Here is a 24371-nt window from a genome sequence, read left to right as displayed (position 1 = left end):
TCGTTGAAAGGAACAGCTACAGCAGGGTCACCGGACCTGCAGCAGCGGAGAGTGAGGTTCCATCCTCCAAAGATAAGCCTTGCAACAAGGAAGAGGCGACCCCACGTCCCGCTCCGTTCCGACCGCGCACAAAATGGCCGACCCTTCCTTTCGCCCTTGTAATGGAACAAGGGATTATGCGAGTTACGCACACCCCTAATTTGAACCATTGAAAAATGTGGGAAATTGTGAAAAACAAATACAAAAAGATATATAATGTGTAACTTAGATTAGTGGTGCTATTGTGCCAATTCGGACTCTGGTGTGAATACTAAATCCCTGAACCAGGGGTCTCAAGGTTTACGATGCTGACAATAATACTTATTAATCCGCTGTTGTGTTTCTGCACTTTCTACCATCAGTGTACGACACTGTAACCAGTAACATAGCAAAAATGCCACGGGCCCTCGTGCAAGTATGGAAAATTGACCCTTTGAATGCTGTTAGGGTAGTAAAATACAGCAATTGTCCAAAGAGCCTATCAGGGCTCTGTGCATTGGTGCAACTGCACCAATGCAGCTACGCCGCTGACTGTAGCGCTTTAGTCTATGCTGCTTTTTAAAGTTTGGTTGTGTGTGATCACAAGAGGATTAATATGCGTCATGGAATCTAAATATTGATGACAATTCTGAAACTTTTTTGCAAAATTCCCTTTTGCTGATGTATTTTCTAGTAGTTCCTTGAGGGTCGGTCACCTGCCCATATCATTCACTGAGCTGATTTCCAAACGGACCATTGCATTCAGCAAGGCAATGAATTGCCCTTCCGCTGGCTGCTTTTGCATAGCCATGAAGTGGGTGTGGCGTACTAGTAAGAGATGCCTACTTTTTTTCCCCCGGATTACTCGCTTACTCGACCCAAGGTAGGAGTTGAGTTACCAACAGACACATTCATTTTTGGTAGGCACGGGGAAATTAAGTGAATTGCCCAGAATCACTGGATGTTGAGCCCCTGGTGAGACTCGATCCCGGGTCCCCAGCTTCGAGGTTGACCGCTCTAGCCGTTAGGCCACATCCTCTCCTCTGGAAACTAGGTTCGAGTCTCGGCGTCGGCTCAACATCCTGTGAATCTGGGCAATTCACTTAATTTCCCCGTGCCTACCAAAAAATGAATGTGTCCTAGTGTAACATATCTGGTGCTCGTGTAAGGCGCTCCAATACCTTCGGGTAGAGTTTGCGCTATATAAAAACTGCTATATAAAAAATAAATAAATAAAAAGATAGAGATTTGATGCACAGGGCCAGGTCTAGCGGTTCTGTGACCAGCTCGCCCTCCTTCTGCAGCAGCCGCCCCAAAGGAAGCGTTAAATAAACGTGGCCGCAGCCCCCCTGGGACGGACGGCTCTGCACTCCCGGCTCCGCGCACTGGACGAAGGGAGGAAACTCAATTCTCGTAAAGAAAAGCGTCTGCTCTCCAGTGGCCCGAGACAAACAGAAACCATCTCGGAGGAAGTGAAGACAGCTCGTAAACAGACTAATCCGGGCCAGCAAAACAACAAAACGCGGGATTAAGACCAAAGACGGACACAAGACACCGGTTCCACACATCCATTTTAGAAAACAAACATATAAAACAGAACTAAACACTTCAAGCAGGCGGCGTTTGATTTGAACCCATATTTAGAAAACCTCCGAAGCGACGGCACAAAAGGTGAAACGAACTGTCGACATCTTGAAATTTGTACACAGGCTGCAGAGAAGAAAAAAAAAAGCTACAAAAATTAAGACCGACCTGTGGAGAACTGTAATAAGAAATCTAAAGTAATAACAAGCACACCACTGCCTTTCTCCGAGGCGAAGCAGAAATGCCTCGGAGAAACGCAGCGGCGGTTTTCAGATTCACGGGCGTGGCTAAAAAGTGGAAAGAAGAGCAGGGAACACGCCCCCGAATCTGAAAAAGACGGAGCCTATTTGGAGGGACGGCTCTCTCCTCCAATGGTTGGCCTCCGTTTAGGAAGCGAGCCAATGGAGGAGAAGCAAAAGAGAGGCGGGCTAAATAGCCACTCTAAGAATCATTAAATCTCCGGACTTCCGGTTCTGCCTTCGGCAGACCGGACGGTCCCTCGACCTAAAAATGGGATTTTAGAAGCTAGTAAGTTGAGAAGTCCTTGGTATTACAAAGAATGTCATAATGCAAAAAAGGAGCTCATTTTGGCATCTAAAAATATAGTGACCTTAAGGGACAAAAGGGCTCAATATAAGAGATTAATAATCCAAACCAGAAAAGAATGGGAGGATAACATTTGGACCGAATTAATCATTGCAGCCAAAGCAAAAGATCAATCCGGCTTTTGGCGCTTGCTATCTAGGGGCAATAAGAATGGGAGATGTAGTAGAGATCTTTTTTTAGACGCAAATATTTGGGTAAGACACTTCGCCTATCTCTACTCTTCATCTACGAACGATATTGACTATTGCCCACAATATTATGAAATAGCTTTAAGCGCTGCCCCATTATCCTTTAGCTTGGAAGAAACATTGGCAGCAATAGATACAGTAAAATCAGGGAATGCTCCTGGTCCTGATAAGATACCGGACGACTTATGGAAACATGACAAGGAGGTCTGGGGCCCTTAGATTAAATTGTTGTGCAACTCTGTCGCCACTATTTTTAACAAGCATTTGCATAGCCAATAGGTCTCGCTTTTGGAACCAATTAAGTATTTAGTTATGCAGCACAATATCCTTGGTGAAACAACATCAACTGTTGCATGGCTAAACACTTATAAGGTCCCAAAAGCGAGACCTATTGGCTATGTCAATGCTTGTTGTATTAGAGAGACGTTCTAATGTCAGAGTGTGCTTGTAATAAGAAAATGGCGCACTGGTCTCTTGCACTAAGTTGTATTATGGATATTACAAGTCACCTCCGAGTTCCATGGCGTTATAAAATCACTTGGCTTACAGATGTGTCCCTCTCTTCGGCTAAGGAACACCTTGGTGATGTGAAACATTCTCATAACGTACCTCACCTATAATACATGAAAACCTGAAATGACTTTATACATGCCTTTCAAGTTTTCCCATTACAATGTAATTGTGACACCACTGTTCATCTACAGCAATTAAATTACACAGCTCTTTTCTGTAATGATAGATCACAGTTTAGTTGTGATGTCACAACTGTTTTATCAGAGAGATAAGTGAGAAAAGCAGGTCGGGCAGAAGGAGAATTGCTGCTAAAACAGTCATAACTCGTTTAGATTCCCTTTGTTTTGGACTAATTGCCCTGGAAGGTCACCGTTTTTAGCCTAAGGGCAAATCTTTGAAGCAGTGTGTCGATATTGTGCGCAGGTGGGTGGTAGGGTGGTGGTGTGATGGTGTATTATAAAGGATAAAAATAACCCCTACGGTGCTAATACTGTGTGACCTTCGTGTTCTGTGGCCGCTATGAGGAACTCATCCTTTGGCCTCATTAGTATCAGTTTAACACCCAAATACAGCAAAGGGCAACAGAACGGCGCCCAGTTAACTTTAGCAAAAGGTCTGCCACTGCGCAGCAACATTTTATCCGCATAAGCTTAAAACAATATTTATTTAATTTGACCTTTGAAAACTGTTCAAAAGATGATGTATTATGTGGCGAGTGCAGCAAATCCATGATTATGCGGAAAATACCGCAGCCGTAGACTCGAGTATTAAAGGCTCCCGAATCTGAAGAATTCAGGAATGTGCCCCTCTCCTAAACCGGTTCACAAGTTACACACATTAACCTGACGGAGCTTGTCCCTTCCTCCATTGTGGACATGCAGACGAACGTGCCTGTCTGTTTGTGACGGAGCTTGTCCCCTCCTGCATTGTGGACATGCAGACAAATGCGCCTGTCTGTTTGGGAAACATCAGTTTACACTTCCTCACTGTGAAGAGGAGGTAATGAGTTGTGAAACTGGAGGACCTAAGCGGAGCAAGGGGGGGGCGGGTCTGGGACTTTAAAGTTTCTTTTCACAAAACCCTGATCTAAAAATAAGGCTGAACTGCTGGAAAATACAAGCATTGGCAAAGCCAGTAAGTCTCGCTTGTGGGCGAGTAATTGGTTTGTTAATCGGATTGGGGTGGTGAACAGGGGCGGGTGAGGGGGGAGAGCAGGACGGTAAAAAAAAAAAACATTGGCCGCACAACAAGCAAGACGTGCATCCGCGACAGGGAGTTGTGTGCACACGCGGCAAAGTGAAAGTGCAGAAGTGAAAGTGATCGCGCTCCAGATGGCGCCTCGGGCGCTGAAAGCTGGCCGTTGCACGCGTTCTTGCGTGCGTAACCGCAAGCGCCAGGCCAGCAAAAGCGTGTGGCAGCACTTTTAAAAGCCACTTACTAAATGTCTTGCAGAGCAGCGCATGTGCTGGCTCAGGCGAGACCTAAAAAGGGTGACCGCCATGACCCCTCACACTATTGACCAATTAGCCTAATAGATGTCTTACAGAAGACATATGCAAGGCAAATTTTAAATAAACTGACCGATTGGATTGAGGAATACAATATTTTATCACAATACCAGGAAGGCTTTAGAACAAAGACTAGCACAACTGATCAGGTTTTTAGATTTCTTTATATAGCCTGAAAATTCACAATATTTAGGAAGGGACACTTGTATATTGCCTTTGTGGACTTAAAGGCAGCATTTGACCTCATCCCCAGAAATCTCCTCTGAAAGTCTTTAAAAAGCCAAGGGGTACCGGGAGAAATTCTCCTGCAGATAATTAGACTACATGAAGATAATTTTGCAAGGGTTAGATGGGGTCCAATGGGCGAACTTACTGATCCTATACAGGTAACAAGCATTGGCATAGCCAATAGGTCTCGCCTTTGGGACCTTATAAGTGTTTAGCCATGCAACACTTGATGTTGTTGCACCAAGGATATTGTGCTGGATAACTAAACACTTATAAGGTCCCAAAAGCGAAACCTATTGGCTATGCCAATGCTTGTTTATCATGCACTGAGAAGCGCACACAGTAAGCAGACGCATATCAGAGTGCTTCAAAACCTTGCCAGGGATACGAAGCGCTTTATAAATTATATAACTCAATCCCTGTTTACTCAAATTCCCTGAAAGTGTTTTTGGCCCCACAAGGCGTAAGAAAACGCTTTGCAAGTACTAGCACAATCCAGGGAGTAGGGTATTATGCACTGGCAAGGTGTCAAAGGCACAAGGGGTGAGAAGCATGCCATCCGGTTAGAGTGATAAGATCCGGGAGACTTTTCCGATTTAAGAAGCTTTGACATCCAATGAGACGTGCAGAAGAGACAACGTCCGACGCGGGAAGAGTTGCGCGGCTGTCACGTGCACAGGTGAGGGATCGAGGCGGGCGCGAGATGAGGGGCCGAAGGTGTCCACCTGCCTCCTGGCCTCTCTGTGCAGGGTGTGCTACAGCAGGCAGTCCTTCCTGGTGACTCAATAGTTTCCTGGGACAGGGAGCGTGGGCAGAGCAAGGCCCCTCCCCAGAGCCCCATTGGAGGAACCTTGGATATTTTCGTCTCAGTCTTCCTGGAGTAGGTGTGTGACAAGGAGGGTGGGGAGGGTTTTTTGCAGGTGCTGTTAACCGGAGCGGAGGTAAGGAAGGAGGAGGGGAGAGAAAGAAGGTAGAGTGGAACGGGTAGCTAGAGCAGAGAGGGTGAGGAGACAAAAGAGGGGTAGAGGCGAGACAAACAGGGAACATTGTGGATGAGTGACCAAAAGTGAGGGGGCGGAGACAGGTAACAATAAGAGTTAAAGGACGTGAGAGATTAAACTTAAGTGAGTGGAGACTGGAGAGAGACACACACGGGAAGGAAAAAGAGGAAGGGGATGATAAAAAGTGAATGTGTACAGGAAAAAGAGAAAGATGGATAGAAAGAGTTGAGTGATTCATGGAGAAGGGGCACATGCCAGAGGAAAGGGGAAGATCGAAAAGACACTGGGGAAGAGAGCAGCGCGGGAAAGAAAACTGGGGCCTACGGGAGATGAAATTAGTGAGGAAGATTATAAAAGTGGCGGGGGAGGGAGAGGGGATGACAGACGGAGAACAGGCGGTGAGACAGAGAAGAAGATTGTCAGAGCGAAAAGAAGAGACAAGTAAGGAAGAATATGAGAGCGTGAGGAAGTAGGAAGAAAAGATAGGTTGATGTAAAATAAAAGACGAGGGACACTGGCGGCCTGCGTGGAGAAGCACCACGTACTTAGGGTGACCAGATCCTGAGAACCAACAAGCATTGGCCACGAAAGTCATTGCGATCACGATCATTGCGAAAGGGATCGCGATGACGCACTAAAACACGCAAGGGATGCACGCGCATGTGCGCGTGCTTGTTGCGTGTTCTAGCAAGCTGGCTAAAAAGCTGGGGGGAAAAATGCTACCGCCGGCCACAGCTTGCCCGCGCATATGCACTGCAAGCTGTAGCCGGCGGTAGCATTTTTTTAAGCCCTCTCTTACTAAAGTCTCTCCGAGCAGCGCATGCGCGCTGACTCAGCGAGACCTAAAAAGGGGTGTAAGGCAGGGATGTGTGTTGGCCCCTACCTTATTTTCGCTATATGTCAACGACATCCCTGGATACCTTTTGGGATGTGAACATGACTCTCCTAAGCTAGGGGGGGGGTGCCTGTACGGCACTCCTTTTTGCTGATGATACAATTTTTATTTCACAAACCCTTAAAGGCCTGCAAAGTTTAATAAATATTTTTGGGACATATTGCGAAGCTAAGGGCCTAGAAATAAATTCTAGTAAAACTAAATATATGGCATTTAACCCACACAAAACTTTTAGAAACAATGTAACTGTCAATAACCAAAAGATAGAATATGTGCATGATTTTAGTTATTTAGGTATTACTCTGGACACTAAAATGACTTCGAGACCACAGTTAGATAAAAGTAAAACTATACTGCTCCCAAATACTCTCCCAATAATAAGAAAAGTTGAGAGTAGTTTGTCTAAAGCTGTTTCATCTGCGCTTGAAGTATAGAAATACAGGGCGCAATCAGCATCATTGTACGGGGCAGAGCTGTGGGGCCCCGCTACGAATGATGCATTCAAAGTGGGTGAAAACAAGTTCCTGAGGAAACTCTTAAGTCTTACGATTCGTACACCGTTAACCCCCATTGTAATGGACCTACATTTTCACCGTATAGACGATCAGGCAAACCTAAGACCATTATTATTTTGGGTCCGACTGTGGTCTACAGATGAACTTATTCATTACAGAGAGGGGCTTGAGGAAATTTTAAGGCTCAAAGGAGGTACTGGTTTGACTTGGTTGAAGCATATACATGACTGGTTCTTTAAATTGGGACTCAAGCAATTTTGGGAGGACCCTTCTGATCTGACCATGGCTTCAAAAAAAACTCTTAAAGCAGACTTATTGGTCCTTTATACAAGATTCTTCATCTCACTCTTCTAATGTGGGTTCACTGACAACACGGTTCCTCCTAATGAAAACAATTTGGAAGTTTGAGCTTTTCCTAGATGAAATGCAATCGCAGTTAGCTAAATCTCTATATTTGAAATTTCGGTATGGTGTCCTACAGATAAATGCATACATAGCAAAATGGACGTTAGGTCATGGGGAGGTGGGTAGATGCGCTTTATGTGATATAGGCTCAACAGAAAACTAATTGCATCTATTGTTCTTCTGCCCAGCTTATTTGCAATGTAGGAGGAAATGGATTAAACCCATTTGCCGACTTTTTGGCACTAGATCTTACTACGATCGGATACCACGCAACCAGTGGTTTTTTAGCATCAGTAGGTACCTGTTCTGTGTAAGCTTAATAAGGAAAAGGGAAGGCGTGAAATTTTAGGTTGCTACACTCGAAACATAATGAATTTGGCACATGCACTTTATGGTTATAAAATGAAATGTATAAGTATTTAGACTGATTTAATGAAATGTGTCCCTTTACATATTATATTAGATGTATATATTGAATTATATTGTTGAATTTTGATCTGCAAGCCTGTAATGTAATATTCCTCATACCTATTTTTAAACCCATTTTTAAATCAAAATGTCAAATAGTGAAATGTTATATATATTATTTTAATGTTAATGAATGGTTGAGTACTCTACGTAGTGTCCGGTGTGTCTGGCTGTACTGTTCCTAAGTTTGTTATGGTATGATGCTGATCTCTTGTTTTGTACTTTTTACTAATTGTTAACCTTTTATGGTTCTTAACCAAAATAAAGATTGAATTGAAATCACATCTACTTTCCAGTGTGCCACTGATGTGTGTCCCTTTCATGTGATCCCTCCCTCTGTTCTCCACTCACCACATAATTTGACACCAAACCACAAAATTCAACTCAACAGAAGTACACAACACGCCACATACATCCAATCCACACCACAGAATTCCACATCATACCACAAAATTCAACAGCACACCACATAATTAAACTACACTACATACCACAACACCATTCCACATAATTACCCTCCATAACAGCCACTCCATATAATTTCAGTACACTCAATACCACATATTTACATATCCACATAATTCCAATACACAAATCCACTCCACACCACACAATTCCACACCTCACAGTTCCACAAGTAGCAATTCCAAACCCAACCCTCAAAATTCGACCACACACCACATATGTGAACTCCACAACACATAGGTAAAAGACATTGTCATTTACAACACCAATAGCTCCAACTCAAGCAAATGCGAGACCTATTGCATTTCCAATGCTTGTTTAAGCATGGTGTCTGGTTCGTCTCCTATAATGTGTGGGAGCTCAACTTCTTTTATCATTTCCTGCCAGCTCGTCTGCTTCTGTCCCTGTCTCTGTGCTAGCTTGATGGCGTTCGTGGGAACTTTAAGAACAGACAGCGAAGTGCTAGTCCAGTGCTTGCTTTTATTAGACCGGACAAGTCAACCCAGTCTTCCATATAGCCCAAATGTGCCCACCCAATACTTGAGCCACAGCACTACTTATTTCCTGTAACTCCCTCGGACCAGCTCAGTGTTGTCTCCCTCGAGTAGTCTGAAGCAGTTAAAACTCCCGAAGACCAAAATTAAACGTCATCTCTTCGATTCGTTAGCACGCGGACAGGAAAGATGGAGTCACAGTTTGGAGCTGGTAGAGTCTTTCTTTGGTTAATGAAGACCAAGACAATTGCCAACTGACTGGAGGCAACATTTTGGATGCTTTTACCAAGGCATGAGGAGATGTAATCTGGGGGTACAGATATGGCTGAGAAAAAGGCACCTTTCCTCTTTACCTGCAAACATAGATTTCTGTAAAGCTCGAAAAGACGTAGAAGCTACGAAAGTAACTTGTAGGCCTGTTTTCCATTGAAGCAGCATTCCTACAGCTGCCTCTGCTATCCGACTGCCTCTGGGTCCGCTTTCACTTACCCATATGATGAAGTGCGCCTGCGCTTCCTCCATCTGGTGTTTACCTTCCCAGACGGATGGAACTTTTCGCTTCTAAGGAAGTTAATTCCTATTAAACTGTGTTTGAAAGCGACAGAGCGTGGAGCTCTGCATACTAGAATATTGATGTGTTTTTTTTAAATAGAATAGTCCTGTTATTCTTAGCTTCCAACTCCCAAAGTCATACGTAGCTGATTATGAGCAGTTTCCCTTGTTAGGTTACAGGTCGCTAAATATTTTATACGTTTTTGGTAACTCGATCTCTACAAGCACACCTTCAAAGCGCAGTCTCTGCTTTAGAAACCTTATTAAGGACGACTTTATTTTATATTAATTGCACAACGACACCTGCCTTGAAGCGCAACAAATATATGTGCCGCATTAAGTTGACTTTCTATGGGACTCTTCAATCTCATGGACGTGTATTTAATAAACACATTTTGGGATGCAGTTTGACAGCATGTGTGAGCCAGCGGTAAGGTAGACATCAAGTTTGGCTCGACAAATTTACAGAATGCGGTATTCTTTTTAGCTAAGACCTCTTTAATGGAGTTGGGTGAAACAGATACGTTCACAATGACCTACTTGCAACACCGATGCTAAGAGGTAGTGTCCGATCACCCCCAACGAAGATATTCACCGGGGTACGTCACAGCGCACAGATAGCAGGGACGTATCTGCACGAGTTTCCTTGAAGGTCACAATAGAACCGAAGTCGCAAAGAAGCACTCTATCGCGACAACTTGCAATAAAGCTCACATCTAGAGATCCCCAACATGAAGCAATGTATGTTGTAATATAAATGTTGTGCTGCTTGGCTTCGTGTGGGGTAGTGCAAGAAATGTATAGACCCTTACTGTTGTATGTTGGCTGCCCCTCATCTAGTTGAGAGGGGACTGAGAGCTAGGATTACGTGCCAGCTTCACAAAAAGTATTTTCCGTATGTATAGTTTTGTTAGTTTTAAACAGTTTCTGATGGCGTCCTATCCCTCAGCCATAGCAGGGTTTTATTTCAAAAGGCTTTCCCAGTTTTGTGTTTTACATTTGGGAAGGGACACCGGGTAGTAGCTTTGGGGTTTATTGGAGCTCATTTTTTAGGCCAAAGTCTGGCAGACAGCGCAGCGGTCTGGTTTGCTAAAGATCACTTGGACTTTCAGAAAGCTGACCTAGGAATGCTTTCCACCCGTTGCTTGCCATTGTTTATGTGGTTTCCAACTCCCATTTCCTGGTTTTCTGTTTGCTGGCGTTATTTGCTTCAGGCTGTCCAGCTTGAGTTTGTCCCTCCTGTTGCCCAGAATTGGTTTACTGTATTCGTCCACGAACTCGCTTTCTGTGAACAGGTATTTAAATCATGTACTTATCTTCACACATTTCCTGTGCATTCAAAGACAGAGGTTACATTTCAAGCTCTCCCTTCCGGAAGATTGGTGTTTACTTTTCTTTCTCTGACTTCAAAGTGAGAGATTTATGTGACAACCTGCCGGGTATCCATGTAAGAGGAGAGGGTGTAGAATGTTTTTTTTCCAGCATATAAAAAAAAGTGTGCTGATATTTCAGAATATATCAGAATTAGTACAAATGAGCACTTTTTTTTGTAATTCTGAAGCGTGGTGGAAACAAATATTTGAATATGATCAAAACACATCAATACACTAGGTAATGCCATTTGCGCACATCATTTTTGTGCAGTAAAACTATTTCGGTGCAAATGTAATGGCCGTTTCAATTGAAGATGTGTTGTCTGTAATGGCAGTGCGCTACCACACCATGCATACTCTACACTACATTACACCACTCCACTCTGTCCTTCCACTCTGTGCCCTTCCAATCTGTCCTTCCAATCTAAGTCACGCCACTCCACTCACTTCATGCCACTCCACACCTTCAATTTCACACCACTTACCCCACTCCAATCTACCTTGCTCCAATCTACCCCACCCCAATTTACCCACCTCATCCAATCTGCCCCACTCGTCCTCATTTTAACCTACCCCCCAACCCAATCTACCCCACTTCAATTATCCCCACTTCAAGATACTCCACTTCACTCTAATCTACCCCAATCCACTCTGATCCAGCCTACCCCAATCCACTCTGATCCAATCTACTCCACTCCACCCTACTCTACCACTCCATTCCCCCAATCTACTCCACTCTATACACCACGCCATTCTACTACACTTCACTCTGTCCCAGTCTACTTCACTCCAACCTACTCCACTCAGTCTAACACAATCAACTCCACCCCCTCCAATTTACCACACACCACCCTAATCTACTACACTCCACTCAAATCTACCCCACTCTGCTCCATTATACCCCAATCTACCCCACTCCAACCCACCCTACTCCAGTGTACCCCAATCTAACCCACTCCAAACTATCTGACCCCACTCCAATAAACCCCACTCTACCGCGTCCAGTTTAGCCCACTCCATTTTATTTACTCCTCTCCACACTCCAGTACAATCTACCCAACTCCTCTATATACCAGTCTACCACACTCCAATCTACCAGTCCAGTCCACCCAATCTACCAACTCCACTCTACCCCACCCTTACCCTACCCCAGTCTACCACACTCCACCCAAATCTTGCCCTCTCCACTACATCCAGTCTACCCCACTCCACCCAAATCTACCCCAATCCACACCAAACCCATTCCACCCCAATCTACCCACTTCAATATACCACACTCCATTCTACCCCATCACTATTCACAATCTTTCTCACACCACTTGAATGTCGACTCCAATCTGTCCAACTCCACCCCACTCCAGTCTACCCAATCCAATCCACCAAACCTTCTCCACTTCTCTTCAATCTACCACATGCCACTCAAATCTACGCCACTCAGTCCAATCCAACCCACTTCACCTGAATCCACCCCATCCCACTTTACCCTACCCCACCCTACTCCAGTCTACCTCATCCAATCCGCCAACTCCAATCTATCCCAATCCAATCTACTCCACCCCACCCACACCACTCTGTCCAACTCTAATCTACTCCTTTCCAATCTACCCGACCCCACTCTAGTTTACCCCACTCCATTCCAATCTACCCCAGTCCAAACTACCCAACCCCTGTCTCACTCCCATCTACCCCACTCCAATTTACCCCACTCCAGCTCACCCCTATCCACTGCACTCCACTCTTCCCTAATCTACCCCACTCAAATATACCCCACTCCAATCTACCCCAATTCACCCCATTCTACCCTACCATAATCCACTCCAGTCTACCCTCTCCACCCTAATCTACCCCTCTCCACCCTAATCTAACCCTTCTCCTCCCTAATCTACCCTTCTCCTCCCTAATCTACCCTTCTCCTCCCTAATCTACCCTTCTCCTCCCTAATCTACCCTTCTCCTCCCTAATCTACCCTTCTCCTCCCTAATCTACCCTTCTCCTCCCTAATCTACCCTTCTCCTCCCTAATCTACCCTTCTCCTCCCTAATCTACCCCACTCCTCCCTAATCTACCCCACTCCTCCCTAATCTACCCCACTCCTCCCTAATTTCCCCCAATACACACCACTGGAATCTATCCCTCTCCAATCTTTCTCACTCCACTAGAATCTCTACAATTCCACTCAAATCTCTGCTACTCCACTCGAATCTCTACTCCAATATATCCAACTCCACTCTACCCTACTCTAGTCTACCAATTCCAATCCACCCAATCTACCTCACTTCACTCTATTCTGCCACATGCCACCCAGGTCTATCTCACTCAGTTCAATCTAACCCACTCTACTTCAATTCACCCCACTGCAATCTTCCCTACCCCACGCCACCCCAAACTACCCCACTCCAATCTGCTCCGCCCCAATTTAGAATAGCCTTCATTGATTAGACTGAGATAAAAATGGTTGATCTCTCGGGGAGAAACTGTTGGGGAAAACTAAAATTATAAAACACAAGTTGAGGTTAGTAGTGGTTGTGGGAAAGGTAGTGATCTTGCTTACATTCAGGGAATTATTTTTCAACTCGAGTCAAAAAGATACCTTTGTGATGGCAGCCATATCAACTTCATAGCACTGAGCATATATTTGGCAGTGCTCTGATATGTTTTTGGGTAAAAGTCTAATAACTCTACCCATTCATTCTTTGCAAGTTTTATCCACGCCACCATAGACTTGTGAATACTGGATAGCATGTACTCGGAGCTGAATGCAGCTCTCTATATGAGTACATATGACAGGTGAGCTTTGGGTGTCGTTCAGCACTGTCAGCGTCTTGTGACCTCATAAGGAAGTGTAATATTCATGCGATGTTTGGGTGGCAGTGATGGTTATCAAAATTCCCTATACAAACAGTGAAACTCCTAACGAGTGAAGCGGACCGGCCATAATCTGACAAAACCCTAAATTCACTTCTCCCACTGAACCAAAAACGGATAATATTGTTTTTTGCAGGCCAACCAAGGGATCCTTCTCACACTTTAATACATTCGTTTTTCATAAGCTGCGTATCAAAAGTGTTGTATGCTATAGAATTAATTCTATAGAAAAAAATATTCAGTTTATTTTTCTCAATCATTAGTCATATATTTTTTATTGCAATTACTATGTATAAATCAATAGAAAAGATATAATAAACTCAAATTTCAATACAATTCACCAATAAAAATAATCATGCATAAAAACTGTTAATACAGTATTTTGGTGGTCTCCATGGTCAACTCCTCCTTCAGGATTTATATTTTCTCTTAACCTATAGTTATTTACAAACTAGATCCTAAAGATGGCAGACACCATGTATTCCCTCTTCATTGTATGTATGATTGTATCTGTTTTTCAGCACTGGCAACTTTTGAGGGCGATAACTAGCCTTTTCTGCTGTATTTGATATTATACCTTTTTAATGATTTATTGATAGTAGTTGTGATTAAAGATGCATGAATAATTATTGATAAAAATAAACCAGCATATTTAAAAAACTGAATATTGACCCCATAGCAAACAACACTTGTCATACACAGCTTATGAAAAGCTTACTTGTTAATGAATAAGGAGGATCCCTTAGTAGGCATGCAAAGATAAATATAATCAGTTTTTGGTTTGATGTGGAGGAAACTTATAAAGTTTTTTTTCTAGTTATCAAAATTCCCAGTGGACCAATCAAATATTTATAAACCCTACACCACTCTGCGCCACTGCACTCTACACTGCGTTACTGCACTCTATGACACTCTACTCTCACCACTCTATTCTATAATACTCTGCGCTTTACCACTGCACTCTGCACCACTCTACTCTACTGTGCTATACTCCGCACCACTATGCTATATACTGTGCGCCACTATGCTATACTATACATCACTCTGTGCCGGCCCACTCTGTGCCACACATCTTAACGCCTAGTATTGATTTTCCCCTCAATCTTGGTTCTGTAAAACTGTTGACCGTGAAGCAGGAAAAATAATATAAAGCACTTGCATTAAGGCCAATGTACTGGCTGACTTAGAATGGGGTTTGGTTGTGTTAAATGTGCAGACAATACCTCATCATTGGCCTCTCTTAACAGGAGAGCAGGTATAAGGATCTATTGCACGCATGAGTGGTCTGCAAAATATCCTACAACCTTCATGGCCACTAGCTCTAGAGTTCTTCAAGAATTTTTTTAAAAAAGGAGGATTGCTGAAGACCTTATCATTGGGACAGCGAACAATACAGCTGGTCTCACAGATCACAGGTTTTTCCTTGGCGTCTCCTTGAGATATTATTTCTGACTCCTCCTTATAACTTTAAACCCCAGTGCTCATCTGGATTTACTAGAGCTTGCAATTCTTTAGAGTTTGGTTCTAGTTCCCTCGCAGAATAGAAAATCCAGGTCATGATGATCGAGACTGAGACCTTGAAATTGGTAGGGCTGAAAAAGATGATGAGATTACCAAGGTCAAATACAGACCTCCTGGGAGAGTCGTCTTCATGCACTGCGTTTGTGCACTCTTTTTCTTTAAAAAAAAAAACACCATGAAAGTTTCCTACAGCCTGCAGAGAGGTGGACTGTCGAGCTGTGCTAAGGTAAATGACTCCTCTCCCCTGCCTTACTACTAAATTCCTAGTGAGAGGAATCTTCTCAAATAGTCTTGCTGCTTTGCAGGCTGTTATAAAAGAGAAATGGCTGCTAGACACCACAATTCTCGGATTACAAAGCTTCCCATAGATGTTAAACATTTTGCTAGCATTTTGAAGATATCCGTGTTCCACAAGGAAAAAAATGCTGTGGAGAGCGCATCAAAATATCGCAGGAACAGTTACGTTTATTTGAGTTATTGTTTTGTACAGAAGAAACTGCGTCAGAAGAATTTGACATAAAATGGAGACCAAATGGATAGAAAAGGAGAATTGTTGAGGGTATTGCGTTCAATCTTACCTAGGGCAGTACAAAGGATGTCAGCAGGATGCCCTTAATAATATAACAAGTCGAATACTTATGTATGGGACTTGGGCAAAAGCACAACTTTCCTCTGATACAGAGCAAGTCAGTAACGATGTTTAGAGCTGTAGTCGACCTGATGTGTGTACGTGTGTTGCTGTGATAGTCACATATCTGAAATTGACTAAATATTTCTCCTTTTGTACCTACACAACTGAATTTTCAGAAGCAGTCCTCAAATCTCTTTTTTTTTTAGATTGACATCTCATGAACTGCAGACTTCAAAGTTTCAAGTAAACTGTGTCAATTCAACCTTAACCACACCACAGTACAGTGCTTGGGATGTTGCTAGACCCCGTTGTCCCAAAAGTGTGTTGTGTACCTTCATTGGCAGACTGTCTTCTGTACAACCAAAGTGTCCATCTCTGACAACCAATCATTGCCTATCATTGAGGCGGATGTCATATACATGCTCTGCATGATCCATATTGGTTCTTGCGTGAGGGTTACAAGTGACTACTTAAGTAGTGTTGAGTGGGTCAGTGTTCCGAAAATCAGAATCGACAAGAGTAGGGGGACACCTCACTAATCAGTTTTGCAGGCTCTCCTGTTTTGCTAAATAAAGTATGGTCCTATTGAAGGACATGTTCGCTCAGAGCATATGATGCAGTCAATAGGGAAGAATGTAGATGAGTTGAAATTCATTCATGGGGCACTCGATGACGCAGAATAAGTGGTCCATTAAGGAAAAATTGCTTTACACAGACCGCATTGCATCCACTGATCATATGGACAAAGAGAGGCATGATATTCAGATTTCGGTTAAAAGTAGTTCAGTTGATTTGGCAGATGGTAGAGGTGGAAGGCGGAGGGTGATTTAGGATTGTTGCAGTGCACTAGCCATTCTTCTAGATCTAAAAATGGACAAGTATGAACAAGAACGGGTTCTCGATGACTAATTTTCTCTGACCATCTTGCAACAGTAGGCAGCCCCAAGGTACAAAGTCTTTGGCACTGCAAAAATTGTCAGATGCAGAGATTTTTAGTCCAAATTTGTAACAGACAATTTAAAAAGGAATTTCCTCGTGATGGACTGTTTAGAAACATTCCTGTGTGCTTTTGTGCCTGATACTCCGCTATGGACTGAGTGACTTAAGGCTATTTTATTTTAAAAATGTATGAAGCTTTGTATGTCCCATTTCGGTCACTTCAATGTTTTAATAGAAGCAGGTTTAAACAACTCCCCTTTCCTGCGTGGCCTGAAGTCCATGTGGATTGGTTCTCACTGCGGCTAAGATTAAAGAGTGTTTTCGAGGACAAATCCGAAGTTTCTAATCAATGTTGTTTTCCATTTTCATGTCAACCAGACTGAGTAGTCCATGTTTTTCCACACTCACAGTGGCAGAAAGGGCACTACACAGTGTGTCCCAAACTGTGGTATGTGGAAGTCGAAGCAATAACTAAAGATACATTTACATTCTGTATTTATCTTGTCACGTTTACTGTACTTCAGTGACGGTGGTCTAATGTCAGGCTGTTATGTTTTTTTAACACGGGGACTGCTGTTTATAAACTCTCACTTTGCTGACAGAGAAAGTAAAGTGAATTATGTGCCAACCTTGCTGAGGTACAGGGAATGTGAAAGGAAAGACTGTAGGATAGTATATTTTTTTAGAGAACTAAAGGTAAATACCTGTGAATGAACTGTACACATTCAGTGGTTCGGAAAGCAAAAATGAAGCACTATTTTTGTAGTTGTGTAGTGTGATAGAAACAAAGATTTAAATGGGCTCAAAAAAATCAATCTGTTTTTTCTTGGTGATGCACAAATGATAAATAATCATTAAAGCGTGATTTCCGCACATAACCATTTGAGTGCAAAATAGTTTTATCAGTTTGCAAATTTAGTGCCCATTTCAATGAGAAATATGCTGTCTCTAAATGACAATTCACAATCATCCAATGCTTTGGTTACATTAAAAGAATCGCCCGACTCATGTCCTTTAAAATTAGGTGGGTTGCAAAAGTTTGTCATGCTAAAAAGTAGGTTGTGGTTCTAAGAAATTTGAGAAGCACTGCCCTAGTAGTCAAGAGAGCGCAAATGTTTTATGATGACAAAAAGAAGTCCATTCACAAAACAACGACATTGTTGCCTTGCTAAGCCTCGCTGAGGAAATCAGATTTCCAAGGCAGGGTAAGATAGATGGCTAGGTATGTGTATAGAGTCCCGTTATGCAAAGGCGAAGCGTAAATTACACATGTCACTTAGAGCACATCCCACTAAAGAAAACACAGTTACTAGAGCCTTTTTGGGTAACATTCCTTTAGAAAATATTTGTAAAACTGCTACTTGGTCAACACCATGCATTTTCAGTAATCACTGTCGGGGCCATCGTCAGACTTCACTTGCCCAAACAGTGTTATAGACTTTGTTTGAGTCATCTGCTTACTAGCCAATGCATACAGGAGAAACCGCTATACAGTCAGTGAAGAGCATGGGAATCTACAGCCAAACATGCTACGCATGGAAAATGTTACCCTGACATCATCCAAGACTGAGTTCCTGAGCTCCACCTCACGGACACCGCTTTTTATAGTTAAATCAACACGTTCGAGAACCCTCTAGCAGGCGTTCTCGCCCATCCATCCATCATAGGTGCTGGCCGCATCTCTGCGTCAGACCCACCCATACAGACCTGGGCCAGATTCTGCTTGGGTGCGCCGAGGCATAAGACATTCCTTTCCCTATCTCCGGCCTTGGAGAGCCTTGCACAGCGCATCCTCCCTATGTGCTAGAGATAAGCATAGAATGCACAAAAACAGGCTCAAGGCACAAAATAAGCTCACGAGGTATGTCTTGCACCAGCTCGTACTGGTTTACGTGAAAAACATGTTTGTTAATCCTGAAGTGTAACTACAGGTCAAAGCAGCACAAAATGGAAATGTAATGCAACAAAATGGAAGACCAGAGCATCACATGGAATCGAGGTCAATATGCAGTTTAGCACGTGTAACGTGTAAAATGGCAAATGCAATACATTCCACCCCTTGACCCTCGATTCACCCATCATATCCCATTGGTCTAAATACTATGGATCTGGGACGAAGAAGGGAGAGAAGATTAGGAATACATTGAATACAACAACATAATGAAATGGAAACACCAATAATCACTACGATAACACCCAGGATATAACGAAGCTGTCCAAAATTAGGTAGCCACCCAAACAACCAATCCCACCATCCTTGATCAACATTTTGGATTACCCCTTTCACTAAATCTTTTAAAGCATTAATATGTGCATGGATAGATGTAGAATGATCAGATAAATTGAAACATCAAAGTCCTCGCAACCGTGGTTGTGTTTCAGCAACAAATAATCCACAGCTGCCCTATTCTGCAAAACAGCTTTTCTCGTTCCTTGAACATCTAATAGCAAATCAGCTAAAGCGGCAGAAGTATGATTGAGATTCTTCGCAATTAAACAGGCAAGCTTAGCAATAGTTCTTGCATTATAAACGGACAGTCCTGGCACTCCTACAATGGAAATAGCCAAACTAGTATACTCTGCCTTAGAAAGCAAGTCAATGTTAGAATCACAATCCTCCGGTAATTGAACAGCAGCTCTCGGGGAGCGAATATGTGTGATAGACTGCATAGGAAAAAGCATAAGACTTAATCGTGATAAGGCACAAGGTCCTCCATTTATATTAGCTGGTATGTAAGTGTATGAAATGTTGCCACACGAAAAAAGCCATCCCTTAGATAATTTCACATGGTTAACATGGCTAGCGGCTAATACTGTATGATTACAGACCATATGATTGGTAACATTACTGCAAAAGCTATCATGTCGTGACTGACATAATGTTTGTTGATCAGTGGTCAATTGTGTGCTTTTCTCTAGTTTCAATTGGCCACACTTGCCAATTTTGGCAGGGTCACAAGTTAGTTGATAGCAAACGTCTCCAGTAGTGATGTTGTAGGTAACAATACTTGTCATGTTCCTCCAGAGATTATCTGTAACCTCCGGGCAAAAACGACAGTACTCATAAAGACTCAGATGTGTTTGAACATCAGTTTCCTCCACTACCCCATCAAAGTTAGTTTGGTTGAAGATGTGCAGAAGCACACGTGCAGGGGTAGGTACGGCAACGAGACACGTGGATATCATATCAGCTGTACTCTGAAGATTTCGCATACAGAAGTGGGAAGTGTTCAGCACATTCTCGGCAAAGTAGGTCCAGATGTTATCTGGTTGCTGCAACAATGCTGTCATCCGACTCGGGCGGTTGATCCCCTTCGGCATCCCCGTGCCCTCCCGGACCCCTCCGGACACGCCCAAACACAGACCACACAGCGCAAGCATCGCAGCGGCAAGCCATACTGTGATCTAGAAACAGAAAACAAACTGGTATAATCATTCTCGTAAATAACATTTTTCAGCAGGTACGTTTTCCCACTTTTCCTGTCCGGGTCTCATGATGAAAAGGATATTATCCTTTCCTTTAGCGATTAATTCTGCAGGTTCAGGAGGTTTGTTTGGGGACTCTACCCATACTTTCGCCCCTGGGTTCTTGTCAGTAGATCCGAACCCGCCCTTTCCTCGCACAGTTAGAAGGGCTGGGGCCATCCCCTTCATGATATTTCCTCCATAAATCGGCATAATGACCATTTGGGCAACTCGGTCACCGGGTTGCACAATCAGATCATTGTCTCCACTGTTCAATAGAATAACTTTGATCTCCCTCTGGTAATCGGTGTCGACCACCCCTCCCAAACCTGGATGCCTTTAAGGGCAAGCCCAGATCGAGGAGCGATCAGTCCGAAATGCTCTAGGGGAATTTGAACTTCAATTCCTGTCTCAATCAAGGTAATGTCTCGTGGTTGCAGTCAATAGACTTTCAGGGCATGTAAATCAAGACCAGCAGCTTCTGGTGTGGCACGATATGGAGCTAAAGCTCCGGGAGCTGTCTCCCAGTACAGAATCGTGTTTGTGGCCACATGAGGCTTGATCTGCAAAGCTGGGTCAACTGCTCTTTCAACAAGCCATTCATTCTCTCAATCAAACCCACTGCCTGTGGGTAGTAGGGTATGTGATAGATCCATTCAATGTTATGCTGCTCACAAAAATCTTGCACCAGCTTTCCTTTAAAGTGTGACCCGTTGTCACTCTGGACCTGCAAAGGAATTCCGTAATACAAAATCAACACATTCAAAGTTTTCAGAGTGTTAGACTGGGTTGCTCTTTTACATGGAAAGGCGATGAGATAGCCAGAATAGGTATCCACCACCGTGCAGGCATACTGACATCCTCGACTCATTGGCACTGGTCCGATGAAATCAATTTGCCATATTTGCCCTGGCAACTTCCCTCTGCCTAGCTGGCCTCTCATTACCTGTGGAACCGGTCTATGTTGGGTATGCTGACAAACGGGACAGTGAATGATTGCAGTTTTAATCAAATCTAAGGGAATATGCATCCCTCTACTTTCTGCCCACCTGCTAGTGGCTCGCTCGCCCAAATGTCCGCTTTTCTGATGCGCCCATTTAGCCATGCCCACCAAGTCAGAATCGTGCGTCGCCACCTCAGCTTCACGAATCTTCGCTTCTTGGTCTGCAAAGGAATTTCACCAACGCTCTGAGTCAGTCAGGCAATGAGCATCAACATGATAAACTGTGACTGTACTCTGGGACAACAATTCCCAAATCTCCTGCCACAACTCCTTTCCCCAAACCTCCCTATTGTGAATCATCCAATTATGAGCATGCCATGTGGGAAGCCAAGTGGCTAACCCATTGGCCGTGGACCATGAATCCGTATAAATGTGACATGTACCAGGGAGCTCTTGCTTTAAAGCCTGGTAAACTGCGTACAATTCTGCAAACTGACTACTTCTTCCCTCTCCAGTAGTTGACAGCAACTTTTTGGTCACAGGATTGTATGACACCGCTTTCCAATGTCTCTTGGTCCCCACATATCTGGCTGAGCCATCTGTAAACCACACATGCTTTTTGTCCTCCGCGGACAACTCTAAGAAGGGCCCGCCCCATTTCACTGGGGACTCTCGTACTTTGGGTACATCCTGCAACATTTCTGCATCTGCTACTGGAGTTTGCGCCACTTGCTCATGCAGCACTGCGGTACCTTTAGGACCCACACGTGCCCTGTCTTGTATGTACCATTTCCACTTTATGACATTAGCCTCCTGTGCATGCCCAATCCTGTGTGTCTTGGGTGAGCTCATCACCCATTGCATGATAGGAATTTCAGGTCTCAAAAACACATTGTGTCCCAAGGTCAATTGCTCGGTATCCACCAGAGCCCAATAACATGCCAACAACTGCTTTTCGAAAGGAGTGTACCGCTCTCCAGCATCAGGTAGTTTCTTTGTCCAAAACCCTAGGGGCACCTTCTGTCTCCCCTGTTTTTGCCACAGGCTCCAGGTCGCATACTGATCTTGGACTGTTACATTCAAATCAATGCTTCCCTCTCGTATGGGCCGTAGATCCAGGGCACGCTGTATAGCCTCCTTCGCTGACTCAAATGCCTGTTGCTGGGCCTCCCCCCACTCAAACTCATGCTTCTTACATGTAACCTTGTACAGAGCGGCCAAGATCTGACTCAAATGGGGAATGTGCTGTCTCCAAAAACCAAGCAATCCAATGAAGCGCTGCGCCTCCTTCCTGTTTCGCGGCACTGCAAACTCCTTGATCTTTTGCCTTACTTGTGGCAGCATCTCTCTATGCCCCTGATGCCACTGAATACCCAAAAACTTCACACTTTGGGAAGGTCCCTGTACCTTCTCTGGGTTAATCACCCACCCTTCGCTCTGCAAATGCTCTACAATTCTGTCTAGCTGAGCCTGCACCTGTTCTTGGGACTCTCCTTGAATCAACACGTCATCAATATAATGACAAAGCTGTACTCCAGGAATGACTGACACCTCATCCAAATGCTCTGCCACCAACCGGTGACAGATTGTAGGGCTATGTAAGTACTCTTGGGGCAAAGATTGAAATGTGAATTGTCTACCAGACCACGAGAAGGAGAATTGCTCCTGGGACTCGGGGGCAATTGGAATCGTGAAAAAAGCATTGGCAATATCAAGTGCCGCATACCATGTCCCATTATGTTTCTGAATTTTCTCAAAGTGATGGTGTCGGGGACCGCGGCCGTCAATGGGGGCGTATGCTTATTCAGCTCGCGGCAATCAACAGTCATACGCCAGCTTCCATCCGGTTTGCGCACGGGCCATACATGGTTATTCTACGCCGTGGTAACCGGTCTCACCACCCCCGCCTCCACCAAGTCCCGTATGGTTGCGGTAATTTCATCATGTCCCCCTGGGATCCTGTACTGCTTCATGTGAACCACTTTCGTTGCTTGGGGCACCTTCACTGGCGGAATCTTCAAGCGCCCCACCCTCACAGCAGCCACAGAGAGGTACTGCTTTGACCCAAACTGATAGCATCCGTCATCTAAATATAGGGTCATACCGTTCAAAATGTCAATACCAATGATGTACTCGGGAATGGGCACAATCAAGACGGTGTATGCTCTCTTGGGAAGTCTGCCTATTTTCATCTGAATTACCGTTTGCACTGCTGGTGTCTCCTGTCCACCCAAACCCGTGATAGTGAAGTACTGTCCTTTAAATTTTCGTGGATTCCCATGTATCAATGTGGCCTCCGCTCCGGTGTCGACTAAAGCTCGCACCTCCTGAACGTTTCTATTTTTCCAATAGATCTCAACCCTCACATGTGGTCTATTATCCTTGCGAGCCCATCCCTGCACCGGAGCTTGGCCCATTTCCTAATCTAACTTTCGCCTGCGCAGCTCTGCATCTGCCCGGCGCAGGTCCCGGCGCAGATCTGAATACAATGTTGGGTAATCCTTAGGGAACAACTCCTCCTCTTCCCGGTCCCCATCTGAATCTGTGCAATCTCGGTCCCAACCTTTCTCTTTTGTCACCCTCACATGAAATTCCCTCTCTCTCTCTCCACACCTGCCTTGTCATGCTTTTCCTCAAGCTCTGCTTCCCTACGACTTACTTTCTTGTTATCTTTTCTATTCACATGCCTACTCCCCTCCTTTTTATCCAGTCCTCGCTTACGGTACATCTCCCACATGCTTTTGGTCTCGATACCATCAATTTCACTCCTCGACACCCCATCCTTTAACAGCGCCAAAAACCTATCACGTCGGGTTACTCGGTTGTTATCAGTGCGAGACTCTGGGCGCGAAGCCCTGTCTGGCTTGTTACATTCCCCAAGCTCTCCCAGCTCACGGACTGCCTCGACTACTTCTCCTATGGTATTACCAGTTTGATTAACAGAGTCATTATCACCGCTTTGTATGCGGGGGGTGCCAAACGAATGATTTTGTTCCGCACGGACACAGTCATTCTCTGACCCATCAAATCATGCGCCTCACCTATAAGGATTGCCAACTTCATTCCCTCCTCCTTAATTCTCTGCGAGGCATCTCGTAGGGTAAACCATGGTTTCTCATTCGCAGGCCAATCTGAATCTGTGGGGTACTTATGACTACATCCCTGTGCTGCTACCTGCAACAGGGTAATTTGGG

The 24371-nt window shown here is 44.2% G+C and overlaps 1 protein-coding gene and 1 pseudogene across 1 annotated transcript in view; one reads left to right on the top strand and one right to left on the bottom strand.

Moving 5' to 3' along the window:
- Nucleotides 1-24371, top strand: part of CERS5 (ceramide synthase 5) — a 539422-nt gene that overhangs the window by 116019 nt on the left and 399032 nt on the right. The window lies entirely within an intron of this gene.
- LOC146856401 (uncharacterized) lies at nucleotides 18740-20090 on the bottom strand (annotated as a pseudogene).

This window comes from Triturus cristatus, chromosome 4_1 (assembly GCF_964204655.1).
Source record: "Triturus cristatus chromosome 4_1, aTriCri1.1, whole genome shotgun sequence".
Classification (NCBI taxonomy): domain Eukaryota; kingdom Metazoa; phylum Chordata; class Amphibia; order Caudata; family Salamandridae; genus Triturus; species Triturus cristatus.
This window is presented reverse-complemented; position numbering and strand designations above follow the sequence as displayed.